Source organism: Halyomorpha halys, unplaced genomic scaffold, assembly GCF_000696795.3.
Source record: "Halyomorpha halys isolate HHAL.00 unplaced genomic scaffold, Hhal_1.1 Scaffold724.1, whole genome shotgun sequence".
Lineage (NCBI taxonomy): Eukaryota > Metazoa > Arthropoda > Insecta > Hemiptera > Pentatomidae > Halyomorpha > Halyomorpha halys.
In genome coordinates, this window is record NW_027111310.1 from 160172 (window position 1) to 186192 (window position 26021).

The window sequence follows — 26021 nt, forward strand, 5'->3', positions numbered from 1 at the left end:
CATCTTCTCCTCATTCATCATCCACGGTCAACTATCTCTCATAATTATAATAATGATAATTTTTTAACATTTTTAAACAATAAAAGTTAAAAAGTTGTAAAATGGATGTTAACAAAAATAAATGTTGGAATATTGGATCTGTGATGGAGATGAGATCCAGAAACGGATAAATTGCAATATGACGTTTGATTTAAATCAATAAATCATTTTCGGATCAAGGGCGTACCTAGGCTCAACTTTAAGGGGGGGCGGGAGCCACAGTCGTTCTGGTTGTCAAATTTCAGTACGGAATGTGAATGAAACCCAAATTTTAAGAAAATTATATAAAATTATCGCAGTGTTTTATTAGTTATTAAAATTATAATTGTCATTAAATTAATATTTTTTTTACTTCTAAGGAGGGGGGCAGGAGCCAAACGCTGGATACGCCCATCCTTTTGTGGATGTTAAATTTTACCAAAATATAATACATATAAATTTTATTCTATCTGTATATAACTTTGCCAAATATGTTACTTTTTTATGAATTTCTCAACTTAGAAAAATGTATGCTAAAATACTTGAATGCGTAGTTTGACAGTTATGAAGCATTTATAAAATAAATTTTTAATGCATTTAATCTGTTATTCTGGAACGCTTAGGATGATTAAAATGTACATTAATTTTTGATGAAATCAAACACAGAAATGGTTTGTTAGTTAAAATCACATGTCATAGACAATAAGAATTTTTTGGTGTTATAGTTGAGCAGAAAAGAGATGTTATGGATGGTAATTAACAAATAATAAATAATATATATACAGAGATAGACTAGTAATAAAAAAAATGGAACTTGATGATGGAAATGAGATCCAGAAACGTATAAATTGCTATATGACGTTTGATATCAGTTAATAAATCATTTTACCAAAATATAATGACACTATCCTGATAATCTTTTTAAATACATTTTTTTTTTAGTTTATTCTATCTGTATCTATTAATTTCACTAAATAAATTAGTTTTCTTTTTTTCAATTGACCTTTGATTAACGAAATAATACTAATTGATAAAACAATAGTTAAAAAGTAAATTAGTTTTATGAAGAAATGAAGCATAATATAATTGGTTTCTAAAGTCTCCTTAGGGGTGTCAAAGGTCCAACGCCCTTAAAACTCAATATTAATTATGCCTCCTACGTCGAGTCCCAGGAGCGATATGAGAAATTGGGCCCCTTTGTCCCAAAAGCGGCAGAGTCTAAAACTCCAGTACGTGTAACACCCACTTTACAAGACTCAATCAACAACGTTAAAAAGTAATTCATGAGGTTCATTTAATTTTAATGTGATCCGCTAGGTGTGTGGAAACCGTTGAATTACTAAGAATCGAGAAAATTGGTTTTGGACCCTACCGATTGATTTGAGTATAATGACCAACACTCTACAGTGGAAAGTAAAAAGAAAAAAAATTGAATCCATTTTTTAAAGCAAAAATTCCGTGTTACTGTCGGAGAGCTTCATTCATTTCAGTTCAGACGCCACTTATTGTCCTCATGACCGAAAATATAATTGAGTAGTCTGCAGAAATAAGTTGATATTCTTTTTGGCTGTTTTTCATAAGGAAGGATTCCAAAGGAAAAAAAATATCAATCTGTAAAAAATGAGTAGTTTCAACATTAACTACTAGGTTGGGACACCTATGCAAGAATATTCTAGTTCCATGCTCAGAAATAGGAGCCAAGATGTCATACTAAACTATATCCAATATTTAACAATATGAGACTTCGTAAATACAAAAAAAAAAAAATTACCCATTGATTGTTAATTAATTAGGTACTATGTTCAAGGTAAAACTAATTTACTGTGAATAGATCTTTTATCATCGAAAAAAAAAAGATGAGCTATATAGTAAGAAGTGTGTGGGATCTCAGCTGTACAAACTGTATGTAAAACAGGATGGTAACTACCATGAGGAACAGTATTCAGTATGAGGAAACAGGAATGAATAAAAACATTCTATCCATAACAGAATCGAATCCATAATAATTTTTTTTGTTGTTGGAGGGGGGGGGGATTTTAGGAAATAACTATAGAATTTGGGATACTCAAAAACAGGAAACGTTGTTGAAGTTGAAAAACTAAAAGTTTGACCAAATCCTATATGGTCAATATTTAGTAAAATAATGACCGTATACCACCTTAAGATTCAATAATTAACTTAAAATGCCAAATAATTTTAAAGGAAAACATAACTTAAAACCAATATTTGCTCTCAGAAATTATTTTCTGTTTCCTGTTGTACAAGCAGACTAAATTAGATTTTTAATTTCCTTAGATTTCTATGAATTGATTTTTTATTAAAATAATTTTTGGCAAGAACCATATCTAAACTCTGGTTTTTATAATTTAAACATAATATAATGTTAACATAATTAAAAAAGAAAGTGATTTTATATCCGCGAGGAGTCTGAAGGTGGGTATATAAGACAGTGAAAATCTATCAGAATTAACGAAAATAATTTATTGGCCTACAATATTTTACTTGGCTCTAAAACAATAATAATAATAATTTAAAAATCAATGGCACTAAGACCTCCCGATTAAGGATAATAGGATAATTATCTGAAGTTGTGCAGATTTTACTTCCAAAAATCACAAAAATGAAAGTTATAATTTCAAGCAGTAAAATTCATACCTAATTACTGGAATAGTACCTTCACTTTTCGCCTTGTAGCCAGGCAGGAGTATTTTTAATTACTCTTTAAAAAATGATGAAATATATGTCAAAATGAGGAAGTGAGGGGTGAATATTTTTGAGTGAGGAAGTGAAAACACGCTTTTTGGGAGGTGAATAAAATTATCTTTTAAAACTTGAAATAGTTTAACATCACTCCATCATTATTAAACATTTAAAAACAAATAAGGTAGCGAAGCATGGGAGTGAAATTTTCAAGGTTTTTATTGTTTTTTAATTACTGTAATTGTTTTAAACATGAAAAAGAATATAGAAGCAAAACACTTAGAAAAACATTCCCCATCCGAAAATAAGAGACAAGTGAAAGAATAACTGGTAGTAGAGTACAGCGTAGTTTCCCCACAAAAAATGCCTCAGAAGAACCGAAGCAAGCGACAGATCGTCTGGCTAGTGGTCTAGAATAATCCAAGGGTCTACCCACTACCATCCCTTCCCATCCCAGCCATCTAGCCATGGTCTTTTAAACAATTTCTGTGAGCGAAAAAAAAAAATGCTTGGACCTACAATTTTTAGTTTATTTATTTTAACTGGCTACAATTAATAATGAAGTGTATTTATTTAATTGAATCTTCATTAATGACAAAATCAGTTAGTGAATTGAAACAAGTGCCTAGGAAGTCGGACATCGTGAGGGAGTGAAGAAACGATCTTTTTTCATTTTATATTTACAACTTATAAATATATTTTGGAGGTAAAATATAACATTAATAGCAGAACAAATGGTGCGGAATAGTTCCTATTTTTTTCCAATGACTAGCAATCACGTTAGAGGTTGAAAATGGACCACACGCATAATTTACTCATTTTCAGATAATGACCCTTAAAAGTACCTAAATTCATAGATTAATAATTTTGTATATATTATTTTTATAAAAGAGTAATAATACAATCTGCCATAATTAGGAACAATGAGTATTAATGTTCTAAGTGTTCATTCATACCATTTATATAAAAAAAACAAGAACGAAAAAATATGAATGACAACAATAACGCTCATAAAATTAAAAAAAATAATACAATGGAATATGAAAACAAAAATAAAAATCGATATAATAAAATAAATCTGATTAAATTTTAGTAAAAATATAATAAATACACATTCGGACCTACATAAAATATCTATTTACAAGCTTTGCCACTCACGTATGAAAGGCAAAGCACGGCTCTATGAGATCCCAGCGCTTCTCTCCCAGCCGCGTCACTGGTATTAAAGACCAGTGGAGACTGAGTGAATGCGCTTGAGTCTTATAAACTCATGACTCGAGAGGTGAAGCTGGCAATTATCAGGATAACGAGTATTTATTAATAATATTTAAATATTATTTCAATGAATTGAATAAATAAGAAACAATTTTTAATACAAATATTATTAACCTAGAGGGCTTAATTCGATACACTTTTTAATATTGATTTAAATTAGCGCTATATAAAATTGTTGAAAGAAAATAGTTGATTTTCCCACCCAAAGGTGAGTTCAGCTCATAGTTACAAAAGCAGCTGAGGGACATACAGCCATTTATAAGGAGAAAAAAAAACATATTTTTATGTGAAAAAATTTGCAGATAATGGACTAAGGGTAATACCAAGCTAACATCTGTAAATACAATCGTGAAAATACACTTCAACAGACGGAAACAAATAAATGCATAAAACTCAACACTTCGTCTCTTAAACACACGTTTCCAAAGAGATAACTGAGTTGCTGCACGTTAGGGATCTTACATCGATGTTTTCAAAATATGGTGTTTCCAGGATAATATAGAAATTCTAAAAATCGATTTATTGAAGTCGATGTTTTTTTAACATTAATGTTTACGTTTATCTCAATTTTTTTAATTGCTAAAGTATAATAATAAAAAAAATATATATCAACAATGTGGTGGGACGAGGATGAACTTCCCTACTTTCATGCTAACAACGGGATAGAGATAAATTAATTAAGCCCACAACCAAAGAACCATGAGGGTTTAAAAACAATTTAAACGAGAGCGACCACTTAAGTTCCTGTGTATTTATTTTGTTCTCAATAATTAAGATGCCTCCCAAATATTTGGAAATATTTTTTTTATAAGTTTTTTCCAAAACAACTGACAACCCATTGACATTTTACTCTTATAATTATAATTTTAAGAATTCCATTATGGTTAAAGTTGAAATTAAGTATTTGTCAGTAATGGCGACATCCATCCCATCAGAGTTTTCCCTAACTGTTGGGATAGCTAATGGAAAAAAAGTCGACTTAAGGGAAAAAAAGTTAAAAAACTTCTTTTTTTACAAAATATGAGTAATAAAATATTGGAGTATTTAATAACTATATGCTCTAATAATTACTATTTACATTAAAGAAAAATAAGCATATTTAGTTGTTTTCCAGATGGAGGTTTTGCATCATTAATTCAAATTAGTGTAAACATCTAATTAATTTTCTTTGGTATAATTAATTTGAATTTAGAATTAATTATTAATTATGAGAGATAGTTGACCGTGGATGACTTATACGAGGAGAAGATACGGTCAAAATAAAGCACAAATAAGTTGAGGTAATTAACTATATATAATTGAGTAAGTAGGTAAAATAACGTAATTAAGGAAATAAAATAAAAATGAAGTTATATAATGCAAAGAAATATGAATATATTAGTTATTAATAATTTAAAAATTAAAATTGAGAGAAAGAAAATATATGTAACCGTAATAATAGATAAAGAGGCAAAATATAAGTAAAGTTTAACAAAAGAAATTAAGAGGAAAAAAAAATTTTTTAAAACAACAAAAATAATATATGGTGAACATAACTAAGAACGTGGGTAAGGAGAATTGAAAGAAGAGGGGTAAAATAAAGATAGGGGAAAAAAAGAGAATAAAACGAACCTGTTTGCTTGAAATCTAACCACCAAGTGGTTTCTGCGCCGGGAAAGGCGAAACTCCGAATTAAAAAAAACGATACAAGAACGACTAAGAGTTTTTTGAATTTAGGTTAATTGGAATTTATGAATTTGAAATTTGAATTTAGTGTAAAAAAAGTTTTTCAATTTGTTCTCTATTTTTTTTTTTTTTATATTAAACTCTATTGAACCAAATTAAATTATGTTACTGAAATAGATGATTTTTTGGCAATGTTTTGTAAGCATCGATACTTTAATATTGAATATCGATATTATAAAACATCGATGCCTTGTTCATGTCGCACCCCTACTATACGTACATCCCACTATATACATGCGTACGTGTCTGTACCTCGAAACACCTACGTTGTTGAATAATGGATTAATACTATAACCCGATTTACCTTTCCAGTTCTCGGTATTACTCTATTCCAGGTAAGAGGTTTAGAGGAAATTCCTGTGACCTTTGGCATGGAAAGTGGTTGTAAATTTCGGAGTTAGTCCTAGATTCGCCATTGTTCATCCATTGCTCCTCCTTCCGTGACCGGTCACGGTATACCTTGAACACGAATACTTATGTCGTACATTTCTACGAATGTTGCATAATTTAATTCTTTATGTTCGTCGTATCACGAAACTCATATCTGTGCTTCCCCACAATTTTACATACATTCATACCCTTATTTAATTATTGAAATTTATATTTTATAAACAAGATAATATTTTAATACAGGAGTGAGTTACCTTCATACTTCATTTAGATTAATAAGTTGACTCTTCTTAATGACGTTTCCCTACATTATATGAAAAATAAAATAACAGTTTACATATATGAGTTTAGAAGAAGAAAAATGTGACTAAATTTCAAACAGAAATGGTAAAAAAAAAGTGTAATTAAAAAGGTAACAATTAAAAAATATTTTAAAAACATATAATAAAAGATAAAAATGCAAGAAAGACAAAGAGTAAATAATAATAAAAAAGAAAATAACATATGTTGGACGGTCGGTCCTAAACATTGTAAAGAAGAATGAATTATTAATGTGATTTATTAATTTCACATTAATAATTCATTTTAATATTAAAATATTTGAAGTACAAAATTAATTTAGTATACATAAAGAAAAAAAATTAAAACCATAATAATATTGCCTTTGAAATAGAAATGTACTTAACATGATAGATTAATGTTTTATCAAAAGATAATATATCCACAACAAACAATCCTAAGGTTTATGACTCTTACAAAACTTATGTTCCTGAAATATGTTCTGTATAATCAATTTAAACATAATAAACGATTCTACGCCATTTTAAAACACTATGGATTTCACATATGACATTTCACGAGAACGAAACTTTGTGCAGTACAACGGTTGTTTCTTATATCCGGTGTTGTTACAAATGCACTTTAATTAAAAATCCACATTAAATTAATCTAGTACATATCTGACCTATGAACACCCTACGCCTCGCCTGTTTGGAATTCATCTTTCTTAACTAATTATTAATTAATTTTCAATAATTACCCAATACTCAATACAAAAACGGTTTTAAACAACTGCTAAATATTTCAGCAAAATAACAGTTTTTGCAAAAATTCATCAACAAAAAAAATTGGTAACTGGAACAAATCTCTTAAATGCACTGAAGAAACCCAATCCAACTAAAAAACGAAACAAGTTATTTCAAGTTAATACTTAACATGAATTTATATTTATTTTCTTGTGTAGGTGTTTTGTATATTTTTGTCCAATTGCAAGCAGTTTAAATTTTGTTAAATTTAATTTCATGATAAAATAATGGAATCTAAAATTGTATTAGTATGAATAAAAGTTTTAATAATTATTATAATCACCGATTATAATAAAGAAGGCATGGGTTGGACTATTACTGGGTTGGACTGCTCGAGATGCATGTTTCTTTTATTTTAGTGCCCCCAGGCAAACCAAAACACTAAAACTAGCCAGAACAGGCGCTTTAGGATGCGGATGAAAAAAAAAAAACAATTAATAAAATGAAGTTTTACAAGGCTCTTGAACCAACAGGGTTAACTAACAGCTGGTTTAGCAGAATGAATAATTATCTGCTACAGCTGGATTCGAACTGAGAGATAGTAGCACAGCTTCTGAACTACTCAGCTTTCCTAGTATTTCAAGAAAAAACAGCTCAAAAAATTAATAAGTATAATTAATATGAAGGATATAAAATAATTCAAAAAAATAATTTGTTTCTGAAGTGGGAGCACGCGAACTCCTTTAGATCCTCTGAAAAGTCAACCAGGACTCGTTGAGATGACCCTAAACCATTGCTATGAACCATTGCTATGAACCATTGCGATGAACCTAAATAAATTGCTATCAGAAATATTTATTTATTTTTTTATGTTATGGTGATCACTTCTTGATTTGTTTTCTTCCTCGAACCGTCGACATCAGATACAAAAAAATATACGCTTTTTCTTTCCCAATTGTTCCAAAACAATTGATTGTTTCTAGTTAGACAAGATATATTTTAATGCTATGTTCCAATATAATCAGTAGTTTCATCAAGATTAATAATGAATTTGACATGATTTGAAATATGAATACACTAATAATAATTAAAAGACAACTTTTCGATTCAGTTATTAGGTGAAAGATAATCAACAAGTAAAACAGTATGCATCCAAACATGCAATAACAACCGTCGCGTTTAAGAGCTATTAGGAGAAAGCTATGGGGTCAAATGTAGGATAGGAACTATTATTTGCAATGCCAGCTTGTCATAGGCAGATCTGTACTCAAATTGATTTAACTACAACGTCTGGAGTGTGACCATAATTCTGAAGGTCCTCAACAGTAGCCAGTTCAATGCCCTAGCCCAATGGTTCCCAAAGTGGGTGCCACAAACGTATGTAAGGGTCTTTGCAAGCGAATGCAACTTTCTCAAGTTATTAAAAAAAAAGAAATTAAAATTACGACTCACTTTGTACTGTTTATTTTTTATTTACCTCCATACCGCCCAAAGGGTAATTTTGGCGTCACATACTTTTTCAAATCCAAAAGGGTGCCACACAGTGAGAAACTGCCGTTTTTGCGCAAAAACCTCTAAATTGTTTAAATATTTTGCAATTCTTATGTTATTGAGGGTTCTGAATTCAAAATAATGCAATTATTTATTTTTTAATTTTGATTGCATTTTCAAGTATAAAAATATATATTTTTATATATATAATTTATTTATTGTTATTCACTACAATCGCAATATATAAAAATATATAAAACAAGTAAATTTGCTGTAGGTGACATAGTGACATGATACAAAGAAGAATACAATAAATGAAATATAATATTAATCACATTTTCAAATATCAATAAAAAGAGAGGTTTGTCAATCTGAAACGAAACTACAGCCAATTCATTTAACTTTTTATGCAATAATTATTATAGATATAAAATAACAATATAATTTTAAGCAAATAAAGTGAAAATAATTCACAATATTTCTGAGCGATATTTTGATACGACTAATTTTTTTTATGAAATTGTATATCACAGAGATATACAATTACCCTTTGTTTTACTCACTATGTTGCTGTTTTATATTTTTTATACTCTCCTCCAATATCACTCATTCCGTTTATGTACCTGTCCGTATGTACAACGTTTAATTTATAAATGTCCTTTCACTTAGGCACTGCCAACCGTAGAGGAAGACAAAAAAAGATAAGCTGTCAAAAATAAATTTATAATTTTTACAGCAACATCTGTGACTAGCCCCTTTTAAACTAGCCGCTACATTTGTCATTTTGACAGATAAGAGATTGGAAACACAAGTAAAATCGCAATAAGATGTCCGCTTCGTTTGCTAAGGATATTTATCTTCCTCTCAGGATAAAAATTAGTATTTCTTAGAAAAAGTGTGTTTTGAAATGCACAGCTACGTTAATGAAGAGGGATAAAGAAAATTTAAAATTTTACAAAAAACCTAAGTCACTTGATAGATGTGAACAATAAAAAGAATATGACGTTCAGAAATGTTTTGCATAAATAAAAAAAATCAATAAGTTTCATATTCACATTATTATTAGACCTACGTTCGGCATTCAGATCCATTTCCAAGGTTCTGTATAACCTACAATAATAACAAATACTCTCCTCACGCACTCTAACCTGATCAGAAACTGCCACCTCGAACGTGATATAATAAAATATAAAATTTCCGACGTTGATATAATAACTTTTGATTGAAAACTCCTTCAAATAGAGATTTTATTAATGAAATGTTTTACTATAACTTTAGATAAACTCTTTTAGATTAAGTAAAGATAAAAGTATTCTAACTGCTCACAAATGAACATGGAATTCATTGTTTTATTCTGAATAAGAAATAATTTGCCAATCATTATTTGGAACTATAGGATATACGATAAAAAAATGTATGAGGCCATGCTTGCCAACGGTTATGCAAGCAGGTGGGGTCTAGGTTTTCCTCTTCATCATGGAAGGGTCGGGTACCCCTTTTGACGTTGTATGATAATGAGATACGGTAAAAGGTAAATTAAGAAAATTATAAACACATAAAAGAAAAGTATAAATAAAATAGTATAAATATAAAATAAACAATGATAAGAATATAAAAAATTACGTAAACTATAAGGTTAACAAACTATAAAGTTATTATTATTTTATATATAATTTATTCAATTTCTTGCGATTGTTATTTATTTAAAAAAATTAATTATTAACAGTCCAACGTTTCGGCCAATTCGTCCATCCTCAAGGACAATCTTAAATATAAATTTACACCTCACATTCAATTATTTAAATAAAAACGTTTTGAAGGCTGTTCTGCCCAGGTCATTAATTAAAAGTCAAATCACCCTATTTTTTAACTTCATTAATTTTTAACGAGTTGGTTTTGGTGGTTGGGAAGTTTATTATGAAAGGATTGGTATCTGGTTCTGGCCAAATCGGCAACATAGGGGACATTGAGACCTTGATGGATGATTTGATTTGTGACAAAGTAAGGAGCATTAAGGATTTTACGAAGGATTTTGGACTGTAAGGGTTTGATTCGAGAGGAATTAGATGGTTTAGTGGAGACCCATAGCACAATTCCGTAGGTCCAGATAGGCCTTATAACAGTCATGTAGATCAGTCTTTTGTAATGGATTAGAAGTTTGGACCGTAAAGTAAATTTAAGTTTAAGTTATTTTAAAAATCTGTATTTAAGCTCAGTCAGACTATTTTAATGAAAATAAGCCCAATTTAACGTCGAGGAGAGCTGTTATTTTTTTAGAATATTGGAAAAATAGATTCTTCCAATAAGTGAAATATATCTGCTGTCATGCAACAGGCATATACGTCTTAATTATGATATTTAATTTTTTCAAACAAATTTTCGTTTTTGGGGTTGATTAGCCACATAGAAAGAAACATACCATAAGGGTATTCATGATGTGTTAAATGTAAAATGTTTTACCATGTTAAATGTTATAAGTATAGCATTGTTAGCAACCATATTTAAAATCATGTTAAATGTTAAATACATAAGAGCTCCAAGTGGATTATCTGAGTAACTTGTTACAACTAAGTTACAACCTTTACTTCCAAAATTTCATGGAATTGTTTACTTTTAAGTTTGGATTAAAGTAATTTATTACAACATGCCTCAACTGAATGAAAAGTAGCATTTGTGTGAAAGTTTGGCTTCTGAGTGTCTTGTTGATCTTTTAATTTGTGAGGAAGAGAATCCAGATGTGCTAATTGACAACTGTCACTTTACACAAGTACACTATTATTATTGCTATCCATTGCTTTAATAGTTTTTCAAATATTCAAAACAATACTAATACAATCAGAACACAAACTACGAGCAAGTAACCTAACACAACAAATAAAATGGTGACGAGCTCAGCTGGTCTGTTGCGTGACGTCATTCTTCATTTAACAGACCTAGTAACAGACTCCCTATCATGTTATTTGTTATATCGTTTCAACATGGTAAAAAAATTCCACCCAAACCCACTCGTTTCTAACCTTGCTTCCTCTTCCATTCCTGGCAATCCTCCGAGGCGCCTGAAAAGAAGATGGCCTCGTGACCTTATATTGTAAACTGTTTTTAGAGTTCTACTACTGGGTAGTTTCTCTACATCCTGTATCATATCATTATGTCATTATGATCAAATTTACTGGTTGTATTTTTTTATACAGTTGTAAATATCAATAAATAAATAAAATAAAAAAAATAAAAAAACCTGGTAAAAGAAGTAAATATTTCTCCATTTAGCATAAGTTTTTTCCATTTAACACGCTAAAGATCATGAATAGCCTTCATATTGGGACACTTGGTTATTGGACTAAGGGAACCTCAAAATCGAATTCAAAATTTTGCTTGAACGAAATATTATATTTCATATATATATAGGTAAGTGAAAATAAAACGGTATATGCAGTTACAAAATCATTTAAGCAATATGAATCAATAGTCATTATAATTCTTAAATACTTTTTATGTTTGATTGTCGAAATGAAGCAAACTATTAGTAATCTCAATAATTCATGTTTAACCCTCGGACCCTTAAAAATGCCTATCATCGGGATCATAAAATGTTTTTGTGCATTATGATGTCTCAAAAATATATTACGAACACTATATAAATTTATAAAATAAAATTGAAAGAAAAGTCTGAAATATATTTAGAAATATAATGGACCAGGAAAGTACATCTAATCAAAATTTTTTCAGTCCAATTAACAATGTTCCTAACGATGTAGATTAGCTCGTTATAATTGATTGACCCTAATCAAACATCTAGTTAGTAGTAAGGGTGATTTATAAATAAAACAAATCAATTTTAATGAACTTCAGTGATTACTTGTAGATAATTAAGTCGGTAGTGTATTTAAAATTATCATAATACAGAATATCGAAAATTAATACTTCGTATATAATAGTTATGTATATAACTATACCCTATCAAGATATGCTATTTGTTTCCGACCTCAAAACTGACATCTCTTTTTTTCTAGAGTTTTGAGAATTTCATAAAGAAGAATAAAACAAGGCAGTTATTAGTTATTATGAATGAAGACTCGGAATTCGGATTTGTAACCACTTTCAGTTCTTCTCCAGAGTTATTAAGTACGAGGTGACGATAACAGCGTGGTAACGCGCCTGTCTGCCAATCCAAAGGTTGCGAGTTCGAGTCCCCAACTCATCAATCCGGGATTTTTTTTCAAGCATATAATTATACAATACTCAGTCACAGCCTCCCCCGGGCAATTGTGAGGCCCGTTAGCCAATGGGTGGCACTCACAAAAATAGGCGTAGAAGTGACGAACCCAACTTATGAAAACTACATCATGAATCGCGCTATGTATTTCTCAAGTACATCCCGCGAGGCCCCATGGATCTCCACGGTCTTTAGCGCCAATAATAATAATTTGAGGTTTGAGACTTTTATTTTCCGTAAGAATCCGTCATTATACTTAAAACATTTACATTTAACGTAATTTAGTGTATTGACAACTAAAGTGTATGACGACCGACCAAGGATAATAAAACTATGATGCAAGATTTTTACGAGAAGCTGAATCATCAAACGGATGTGATCGATTTTCCGTGCCGAATGAAGATTGTAAATTATTGTTTGCAGATTTTTCGGTTATAGACAGCTTCAGAACACCTCAGATCGGAAATATCACGGTAATAAAATCTTTTTTATTTATTTGTTTTTTTTTAAATAATTTATTTATTGTTATTTACAATTGTATACATATGTATATAAATCAAGTAAATTTGCTGTAAGTGCTATAATGACATAATAAAAACATGTGTAGAATCTACCCATTAATAGGACTCCAAAAATATTTCTAGAAGAGAAGATCTCGAGGCCATCTTCTTTTCAGGCGCCTAGGAGGATTATTAGGTAATGAAGGAGAAGCCAGGTTAGAAACGAGTTAGTTTGGGTGGTAGGGAAATTTATTATGGAAGGATTGGTATCTGGTTCTGGCCAAATCGGCAACATATGAGACATTGAGGTCATTATGGATAAAGGATTTTGGATGACGAATACTTGAGGAATCCAATGCTTTAAAGGAGGATTTTGGACTGTAAGGATTGGATTCGAGAGGAATTTGATGGTTTAGTGGAGCACCATAGCTCAACTCCGTATGTCCAGATTGGGCTAATAATAGTAATGTAGATCTGACTTTTGTAATGGATTGGAAGTTTTGACCGTTTGTCTAGTAAATGCTTTAATAGTCATAAGATCGTTTTAAAATTAGATTTACCAAGGAATCCTTCTTTGAAATGACTCATCTCATTATAAAATCCTTATTGAGTAGAACTGGAAGATGTTTCTGAATCTATTTCATAACCAAAAGACATTATTATAAAAAAACTGTCACAGGATCTTCAAAAATGCATCGATTGAATTGGCGATTATAAAGAACAGTATTATATTTTTCGCCATAGCACACTTTATGAACTGAGAAAATTTTATGGTACGCTTGTTGGGCTAAAAACATTTAGTCGCACCCTTGTCGAGCTAGAGAAATTTAAACTTTAGCTAAAATTATCCTTAGAGCGGCTGAGTATGTAGAAAAAAAACTGTGTAAAGTAAATGCACCGTATATTTGACATTTTAATTTTAAATTTGTTTATGACTCATGGCCTCTAATGAGACCTCCCAAACACATGAAGAATGGTGTCAAAACCGGAGGACTTAAATAAATTCTAATAAATACCACCAAATCACATTCATCCTTTGTCGTAAGCCCATGACTTCCTGCCCCACAGAATCCTTCAATAATACCCCACTTATTCCTGTCAAACAGATCCCTTACCAAGGACTACATTTGGACAAATGACTGACTTGGAACCCTCATACAAGACTGATAAGACAGGAAACAGTTCGTTAATTTCGACTTTTACAACATTTACTAGATAAACGTTCTAAACTTCCAACTAATTACAAAATAATCATTTATTTTACTATAACGCCTATCTAGACTTACGTAGTTGAGCTTAAAGGCTCCAGTGAATCATCGAATTCCTCTCATGTCTAATCCTTACAATCCAAAATTCTTCATGCTCCTTACTTTGTCACAAATCAAGTCATCAGGATCTCGATGTTCCATATGTTGCATACTTGGTCAGAACCAGATATCAATCCTTTCATGATAAACATCCATCCAAACCCACTTTTTTCTAACCTGGCTTCTCCTTCATTACCTGATAATCCACCTAAGTCTAAAAAGAAGATGGCCTCGTTATATTCTCCTCTAGATATGTTATCATGTCATTGTATAACTAACATTAAATTTACTTGGTGTATATATTGTTGATACAGTTGTGAATATCAGTAAATGAAAAAAGAATTATTTTGAGAAAGTGGCGTTCTCTTGCTTACACCTACTTTGGAAACCACTGATATAGAAAATCAAACAAATGTTAAGCCATTAAAATAATCTTATAATATTATAGAAAATAAAGTAAATTATATAATTTTTTTTATATAAAAAAAAAAAAAGAGGAGACTCTACTTTTGAGATTACCATATTAATTTAAGTGGAAACAATCCGAAAAAAAACTATGTTCTGAGCTTATTCTACTATTACACCAAAAGGATCTGTAGAACAGGTTCATAGGGTGATGATCTTAGTCTAGACAAGAGACGCCGGAAGATGAGTACAACGGGTAAGGGACCGTGTGCTGCGGAATTAGATCATGTAATAGGGACGTGGAGGGACCCGAGATTATTTCTGGCCTGAGGAGGACTCGCATTTGGCAGTATCGCTTCGACGGTGGATCTTCATTTCTTCGCTCCAGGTTATTTACAGAGTACGAAGAATATCGACGACGTTGTATCGAGGTATCGAGGTATCGATAGTATATCTTAACATGTAGTTCGATCAATTTTTATGAATCTTCATAAGGAATATTGGGATAGAGATGTGTTCATAATTAGATTTTTAAAATTTTTTTGTTCTTTTCATTTTGAAGCTGTTTTTAAAAAAAAAAAATGTTAAATTACAGAACAGTAATACAAGCTTCCACAATACAAGTTAAAATGTATTTTTTTAAACGTTCTTATAACTCATAAAGATTTAAAAAAATTATATCCCCTTACTTTTTCGTTAGACGATAGTGAATAGTGATGGAAAAAACTAGAACATGATAAGGCCAACAATGATGCTTATAAGAAATCGTCGTCAATAAAAAAATTAATGTATCTAAAATATTTAATTTTACTTTATCATACATATACCTACATGACATATTAAGAGATTTACAGGGTTAAGTATCCTAACTGAATATGCGAATTAAGAAGCTGCAAAACAAGGGGAAAAAATTCCAACAAAGTTACGTTCGCTAACGTTTCGTTTAAAATATATTCAAGCATAAAGATTTTCATTGTTACGAATTATTTACATTATATACGGCAATGCTTTGCTATTGCTATATTTGAGCGTGTATATACTTTAATCGAACACTATTGAAACTTTGATGTCAGTTAATATATAAACGAAGTGATTAGAAGTGACTATAGTAACATAAAACTTCGCTGAATAATCGTTAACACTTAAAAATGCTTAATTCAATAATAACTACTCCCCTAATAACTAATATTTAGAAAAAAAAAACTATCAAAATTCGATGAACAAACCAAAATTTCATCTTTATATATTATATTAATTAATATGTTTTAGGAACATATAGCTCATGAACCATAAGACATACAGATGTCTCCTAGCGCTCAAATTAAAGCTAGTTTAGTGTAGTGTAAAGTAGTATATGACTCTTATGTTCCTAGGAGTTTTAATTTTCACGATATTTACTAAAATAAAATGGCAGTTATTCGGACAAAATTTCATATATAAATTAATATTCATTACGAATATTATAAAAATATATTATAATAGAGTATTATAAGTATAATACGAATATCATAAAAACAACTACCCCTACGAAGATAAGTGTCATAAACTTCATTATAGTAAGTTAAATTATCTTTGTTTTGAGTGCTGGCAGACTTCTGTACGTCTTATGGTTCCTGAGATATATGTTTTCATAGACCAAAAATATTGTTCTAAAGACTAGAAAAGAAATCAACAATTTGTGATATTTTTTTTTTTCCCAATATCATGAAAACTACTACTCCTACGATGATAAACGTCATAAACTACTTTATTATACATTTAATTAGCTTTAATTTGAGAGGTAATAGACATCTGTACGTTGAATAGTTTTTAATATATAGATTTATAAAAATAAATTCACAAACTTCTGATTTTTCAGTGCATTTTTTATGAAATTTTGCTTTTTAAAAAAAACAAAAAAAACAGGGCTTATATTTTAGCAAATTTATTCTACTTTAAATGATGTTCTCTTAGATTTTCTATTGTTGGTAGTTGTAAAGATATAGAGCTCCGCCATTTTGTACCCCCCTATCTATTCTAGGTAATAATCAGTATAGACTACTAATTATACATAGTTTTCACTAAATTAATAAAAAATTGGAATGAAATAATTGATTTTTTTCTCCTTTTGGACTATTTTACTGATGTTATTAATTCACAAGATTCAATCACCTTTTTTTTGTACAGAATTAAGATCCACAGCCTGAACTTGTTGGTTTTATGCACCCCTGAACGAAAAAAATTGGTGCTGTCGAATCAGCAAAACATTAACACATATCTAGTGCCGTTTGACCATTGCCGCAGTGGAAAAAAAAATGACGAGCCTGTCTTAATTTCACGATGATAATTCAGGACTGCAGTTAAAAATTTCGATTCCGATTTGTCTACGAAAATATACTTGTAATGGCCTTCAGAGGGGACATAACCACGAGTCGCAGCGTGGGCTCGATGTGGAAAATTTTAAGAAACTAAATTTACGTATTTTTTGTTATATCAAGTTGTTTACCTGGGATGTCACAGTAACATTTTCGCTAAAATAGATTTCCTGGATGTTGTAATTTATAATATCGATTTTTAAATTGTTTCATAATTTTGATTAAATACGCATTATTAATATAAAATTAAATATTTTTCAATATTAGTTTATATTATGATAATATTTAATTTCCGTATTTTCAAAATAGCTTCCCCTAAAGCACTTTTAATTTTATTTACTCCAAATAATTTAATATCTCTCGTTGTTATTGGTACTAAGAATGGATAAAGATAAACTATGAAAGAATTTGATTATTAGCTGACGTATTATAATCATTAAATTTCTATCATAAATAAACAAAATCAAACCAAATTTGAGAAAAAAGTCTTTACTACGTAGCCATTTAAAACGTTTATCTATTTATTAATTATTTTTGAAGAGATTGGTTTTAAAAAAAAAAAATATGGTTTGGAGTTACTTCTTGATGGAGAGTATAAGTTAATAACCCGAAATATGTTTTAGTATTAAAATCTTTGTCTTTGTTTAGTTCTGAAAATAGTTGAAAAAAATATCATTTTTAAATTTAATTTTGAAGTGGAAATTTTTTAAAAATTATTTTCTTGAAAATTGTTAATACAGTTTAAATTTAAATAAAAACTGTTGTAATTATCTTTTTTATAGAATTCTGTTGAATAAAACAAAAATGATAATTTAATAAGCACAACATATGACCCTAATTGTAATGAATTGGTCTCTTTTAAATTTCAAACATAGGCTTCCAAACTTGTGTTTAAATATTTATAAAATAAAAACAAATTACAGCTGTCAATATTAGAGATAATTTTTATAAAATCTCATTTGCTTTATTGTTAAATATTTGTTTAAAAAAAAATGATTCCGAGAATGTTTTTATAAAATTATTAATATATCTGTTTTAATTTCCTAAGTTGTGTATCAGTATTTACTTGTATCTTTATTAAATAATGGTTAGTAATAAAAACACGTTTATACAGTATGTAATATAATTTCATAATAAATAGAATATGGTCAGGATGCGATCAAATTAAACTCAAATAGTAATATTTAATAATATTTTTATTTGGGCCAACGTTTCGCCCCACGTTCCAGGGCTTCGTCAGGGCTAAAAAAAGATACAAACACTTAACATATGTAAAAAAGTATTTGAAAAATTACAAGGGTATATAATGAAACATAAAAATTAAAGGTTATAAACAATAAATGAAAACGGAAATAGTAACAGATGAAAAAAAAAGAAATATGAAAGAAAGTACAAATTAAGAGATGAAAAGGGATAAGAATAAAATCAAGAAAAAAAAGAAAAAGAACGAGACAGAATTCATACCTGTTTTGACGGTAGTCAATGTCAGAGTGAACTGTTGGTATTGGGAGGAGTGGGGATGGCAGTGAAGTACGTCACATTTGGAAATAATTTTAAAGTAAACAATGTAGAAAAGATTAAAATTAGGTAAATAATAAATGATAATATACAAAATTGAGGGGGAGAAGATATAATAAAAAAAAATTTTAATTTACATGGATCCCAGATTACCAGTTTGGATTCCGAACATCCCATTCCACTATCCAGCAATGTCATCCTGTGGTGGATGTTGTCTCGTCTTCTTTGGAGCGCGGAATGTACTGCGCGGTAGTCTTTTTCGATATACAGCAGGCTTATGATCGAGTCTGGCACCGGGGACTGCTTTACAAACTCCGTAAATTCCTACCTCCTACATATTTTCTCATCATCCGCTCCTTTCTTACTAATAGATTATTATAAGTAAACCACAATGGTTCCTATTCATCCCACTATTTTCAATCCACTGGTGTTCCTCAAGGTAGTATCCTCGGTCCTATCTACATCTCGGTCTACACCGTCTATACAGCTGACATACCAACAACTCCAAACACTATCCTTACCATGTATGCTGATGACACATGTGTGCTCACAGTTAATAATAACCCTTTGATTGCATCCCAAACTCTTCAGTCCCATACCACAACCCTCGAAGAATGGTGTCGAAATTGGAGGATACAAATAAATCCCATCAAATCACCTTTACTCTTCGTCGTAAACCTGCCGACTGCCCTACAGTATAACTTTAATAAAGTGGCTCTTACCCCTGTAGAACAGATTCGTTATCTTGGACTACATCTTGACAAACGACTAACCTGGAATCCTCACACAAGACTGAAAAGGTGCACAAGGCTGACGGTCTAAACTTCCAACTCATTACAAAAGACTGATCTACATGACAATAATAAGGCCAATCTGGACATACGGATTCCTCTTGTATCCAATCCTTACAATCCAAAATCATTCGTAAAATTCTAAATGCTCCTTATTTTGTTACTAATAAAACCATCCATAAAGACCTAAATATTCCCTATGTAACCAATCTAGATCGAACCCGATATCATTCCTTCCATTATAAACTCCCTAACCACCCAAACCTACTAGTTTCTAACCTTGCTTCCTCTACCATTCCTGGCAATCCTCCGAGGCGCTTGAAAAGAAGATGGCCCCCTGACCTTATATTGTAAAATATTTTTAGAGTTCTACAACTGGGTAGTTTATCTACATGCTGTATCATATTATTTTGATCTTACTTCAAATTTGCTTGTAGTATTATACATATACAGTTATAAATGTCAATAAATAAATAAATTTACATGGAAAGAAAACAAAGAAAAATGAAGTTAAAATAATGGGATACAATAAATATAAATGATTAAGAAAGACAATATAACAAATGAGTGGGGTACAGAGGTATGTAAATTATATAATAGAAAAATTATTAAAAATTAACGTTGGCTCAAATAAAAAATAGTACAAAATATTACTATTTGAGTTTAATTTGACCGCACCCGGACCATATTCCATTTATTAATACACACTATAATATAATTTTGTGAATTTTAATATAATAATTTATTATATTAAAATAAAATGGTTATTTCAGAGTTAGTGCCTGAATTGATTTCTTCTCCAGTTATATTTTTTTTCCCCATCGTATTTTAAATTATATGAATAAATACGCATACTTTAAACTTAAAGGTAATAATATTATCAACAGCTTGGAAATTTTAACCTTTTTGGCATAATATACTCCACCCAACACCTTACTTTACTAGACAGGGTAATGGGAGTTGATGATATGCTTACGAAAGTTAAGTGCCGTGATCGCTGGCTTCTCAGTTAGTAATTTGGGCACTCAAGCCTGGAGGCAGCCAGACAGATTTTAAGGAGAGGCCAATATCTTCTAAAATAGTTCTCAAAGTGGATCCCATTTATGTATCATTCTCTTAGGTAAATAGGAATTTTTAGTTATTGCAATCATTCAAAGAAAATTTCAAAAAAACCTATAATTAATAAAAAAAAGGATGGGATTTTAATGTTTTCAAATAGTAATTAAACTATTTATTGTGAACCAACGTTTCGCCCCACTTTTCAGGGCGTCATCATGGCTAAAAATACAAACAACTTATATAATATAACAGAGTAAAAGAATAGATAACATGAAATAAAAGTAAACTAAGATGTGCTTAAATATGATTTAAAAAATGTGATAAATTAAATAAAAATGAATTTTATTTATTGCTATCTTCAACAGTATGAAAATTATATAAAACAAGTAAAATTGATATTGGATATAAATAAATAAATCTATAAATAACCTATCAATAACATGATACAAATATGAACTACCCATTAATAGCACTTAAAAAACTAAAAATGAATAAAGTACATTAATTTTATTTTGATTATTTTTATATAAATTTCAACATATCTTAAATCTTATTTAGCACACTTTAGTTTACTTTTATTTCATGTTATCCATCTAACTTTGTTACATTTTTTAGTTATTTGTTTTTTTTTAGCTCTGATGAAGCCCTGAAAATTGGCCCGAAATGATAGCTCACAGTTAATAGTTTAATTAAAATTTGAATTATTTTATCCACACCTGGACCATATTTCTTTTAAAAATATTCTATTGTTTTTAAATACTTGTCTTTTCGCTGAAAACATTTTTTTTTTTATACAAAATATTTTATTTTTTTCGATAAATTATAAAAAATAAATTAATTTATAAATAATATTGCAACACAGATAGTTATAAATTATTTTCTGACTGGCCTAAAATAAGCATGAAATATTATCCTTATAAAATTAACAGTTTCAATATATTTTATACTTTTTTCAATTTTCTAAGGTTTAAATTATTTCTTTTAAGCTACAATAAAATTTACGTTGAGCAAAATGTTTTCCTCCACCCTTGTATTTATGTATATGTATATATCAATAATAGTACTAACCATACTAATGCTCCAAATTTGACATATAAAAAAAACAAGACATTATGGATTTTAGGCCTATTTAGACATACGAGATTGAATTTGGGGCTACATGAAAACCACCAAATTCCTCTCGAATCCAATTTTTGACAATCAAAAATCCATGGAAATTCTCTTTATGCTCTTTACTATGTTACAAAATAAATCATCCATAATTGACGCTAATGTTTCTTATGTTTCCAGTCTAATTTGAACTAGATATCAATCCTTCAATGATAAACTCCCTAACTATCCATGCTCACTAGTGTCTAGCCTTCATTCATCTTAGGAGAGGCCTTGAGTAAAATGTAATTGGAGTGTAATTAATGAGTAGTTTGTTTACAAATCTATCACGTCATTAAACTTTAATGAAATTTACTTGTATTTTTAGTTTAAATACATTTGTAAATTTCAAGAAAAAAACAAAATCTCTGTCAATCCTTAAAAATAAATATGCAGATTTGGCTTGAAATAGATGTTCCTCCATTTATTCCAAACTTATTCTCTAAAATGTATTTCAACCACACTTTTATGAAATACGTACTAAGGTAATTGTTTATGTCACCACTTAATTTTATCAATAATAAAATTTAGGATATTGGCTTTTTATTTAAATAAATTCCAAGCAATCGGCGATTGAATAGGCTTATAGAGTTTCTTCAAGCAGAGATCTCCTAATGCGGTGATGATTTAATACTATTTCAAGCAGGTACTAATTAATACAAGACGTAATAGGGGAATAGCATAATTTTGCCGAAATTCTAGGAAGTGGGTCACGTCATGGTGAACCAAATGCCTTTGTGAAGTCAAGGAGAGAAGGCGAGATGTCTTCATCGTAGTCAATGGCTTCATTAATTGCTTTAATTACCAAGAAGACAAGATCTATGACACTTCTTGCTTTGCTGAGGTCACACTGGGGGGTTTCGGAATTAAAGTAAATGTTACAGGGTATTAAAAAAAAAAAAAAGTCGTCAACTTGTCCATTCAAGGGAAACATAATAAACTGGAAGATTTATAATAACATGAACCTTTTAATGGTAAGTAAATTTTAAACTGTAATATAAATACATGTATAATTTAGGGGCAATTGTAATAATTTTTTTTATTACTTTGCTAATTTAAATCTATTGTATGAAATCAGAGACTAAAGGCACAAATTATAAAAAATATAGATTTTTTTTTAGGATAAAAAGAGAAATGTATATTTTTTCCTGTTTTCGTAGAGGGTTAAAAAATTTGTGAAAGAACGGAAAAATATTAACTATTTATTTTTTAATGATGAACTATCCAAATAGTTAAATAAAAAAAAATAACTAAATTATTTATGGGATCAACAATTTATAATGTTATAAGTTGTGAAATTGACATTAAGAATTAGCTTAATTAGTGCTGAAATTCGGAATAAAAATGTACGGGACAAGAATTATTTCCATTTTTTAACCAGGAGGCCTTTAGATAATTAAGAAGATAATTTTCTGTAGATATTATATTTATTATTAAAGGTACATGAATTATTTCAGTATTATATTTCATGCCTCCAAGAATGAACGGCTACTACGAAGATGTAATTATAGCAACAGGAAGCCTAATATAAAGCAAACATGTGTATGCTTGTAATTCATGTGCGATGAAGATTCATGCAAGATGTATTTGCGCGATAATAAAAAAAAAAAATGTTGTAAAATATTTTTACAATAATCAAAATAACAAATATTCAATAAATGACACAGAAATCCAGCAGTGAAAAATAGCAAATACTAAACAAAACGAAACAGTAGCAAATATTTAACAAAACAAAGAAAAAAAAAATTTTCAAAAAATGTAATGAAATATAATACCCTAAACTATTTCCTTTATAGTTGAATTTTTTATATATTTAAATGTTACAAATCAATATTATATTTGTTTTATATTTTTACCATTAATTTAATTTTTTTTTCTGTCGCCTTCTGGACACAATACTCAAGGAAAAAAATAAAAATTACAATGTTTTTAATTACGTCTTCTATTTATTTCTTAAATCATGAGAGGTCAATAGCTTAACATTTAGTTAGTTGGATGAACTAATAAAATATATAAATGAATATACCAAAATATTAATTTTATTTTTTTTCTCATTAGTATAGAGTATTCCAAGATTGAAAAAAGAAAACAACAGCGTTAATGTAATAAAAAAAAAATAAAAATTTAATATTAATACATGGATCTTAGGAAAAGAGAGATATATCATTGGCTGTGAAAAGAGGTGGTGCTTGAGATAGAAGTAATCAGTTAGACCAATGAAGAAGCATTCTGATTGTTTACCACCTTCTCGTCTGTTTTATGGTGCCAAGTAGTCTATCGGTCTCAAAAAAATTTTTGGAACCGTTCCAGAACTTTACGATTGAGTGGTTTTAAAGTGATTGTAGTATTTTATTTTTAAAAATTAATTTAATTCATAGCTCTAGGTATTTTGATTTTATTTTTCCCAATTAATAAATAACAACAAAAATATCTGATGACCCTAATAGAGCATGGACGCAGGATTTCTTAATCCAAAATGACACTGTTTTCACACAAAAACCCTAACTCTATTCTGGAGTTTCATTGGCTTTTTTTTTTTACACATTTAAACGAAGAATTTAGTTCATTATTATCTCTAGTGGTTTCAACTCCTATATTCTCTCTCATTTTGTTTTATATTATTATAATTCATTAAAATTAGGAGCGCGGTAGAACTGTGGTAAAACTCCATATTTCACAGTGTCTAAGTTACAGTTCACATAACAAGTAATTATGTTCATATATTGTAATTAATTACCAATTGTTGTACATTCAATTAAAATCCGGTTAAAAAAAAGCTGGTCTCGAGACCTCCTAGTGCAGAAATGTTATTGGTGTAATACCAATGGATAGTTTCTGAACAAATCTTTTATTTCATTAAACTTTAATCACATTTACTGCTTGTATGTTTAGTTTAAATAAAGTTGTAAATTGGAAATATATATTTATACAAATTAAAAGTTTCAAATAAGATGTGAATTATTAGCAGAACTTTTACCTAATTTATTATTTTTAGTTTAATTGTATTTGATTTTTTTAAATTTCTTATCAGAAGTTAGTCACCTTATGTTTTATGATATGACACAGGGTTTTAATTTATTCGTTCCAGTTTTATTTTATATATTCTGTTAATTATTGTTATTCATTTTTATCCCTTCAAATTTATTATTTTAATTATGTTTTATGATGATAATTTTATTTTTATTCTGTATTCTAAGGCACTGGAGCCAGATTTTGACGGCTGTAATATTATTCTAAAGGGATCAATACCGGAATAAATAAAGAACATTATTATTATTATTATATAATAATCTACATTGAAGTTGAACAGATAAATTTCATTATTTAAAATCATAATCAAGTGATGAAAACCTAGTCTAAACAGCAATTTTGATGATCAAACATTAATTATTATTGTTTTTTATTTTTCTTCAAATAATACAATCAAATATTTTAAAATTTATTCAGCAGCAATTACTTCACTTTACGATTGAAAGTTTAGGTTTTTAAAAAAGAAATTTTTATAATTTTTTAAAGAATCTCAACTACTAATCGATTTTCTGAAAGAATACATCGAATTTATCAATGCGTAATTCTCCACTTTAATCAATAATATTGGTAGGAAAATCGATGAAGTTTTCTCATCATTACAATTACTGTTTTATTACGATAGTTATAAATTAATATATTTTTTTTTATATACTTTTTCTAAAAATATGACTCATCCAATAATACTGGGGCAATATAGAATTGCTTATTTAAAAAAAAATAAAATGAATTATAGAAGCTGGAAAGGGGACACAGTATCGCCAAATGTCCTAGAAAAATGAATTTAAAAATAGTGTGTGTTTAATATATATGTATTAGTATACACAAGAACAAGAACTGTCTATAATAAATATACTCTTAGCATTCTTAATTAGCTCTTAGAATAAAATATAATACAAGTTTATTATTAAGAAATATGGAAGGGAAAATTACTCCCTTAATTGTCACTGAATATTTTCTAACCTGTTACTTTATAACAAAAGAATTTTCCATCGAACCCGTAGCTCGTTTCGTGATTGCTTCTTCTTCTGAAATTCTTGAACTTTTATTTTAAAATTTTTTTTCATATCTGTC

The 26021-nt window shown here is 29.2% G+C and overlaps 1 long non-coding RNA gene across 1 annotated transcript in view; it reads right to left on the reverse strand.

Moving 5' to 3' along the window:
* The window catches only part of LOC106685677 (uncharacterized), a 297461-nt gene that overhangs the window by 53318 nt on the left and 218122 nt on the right, over positions 1-26021 (reverse strand). The window lies entirely within an intron of this gene.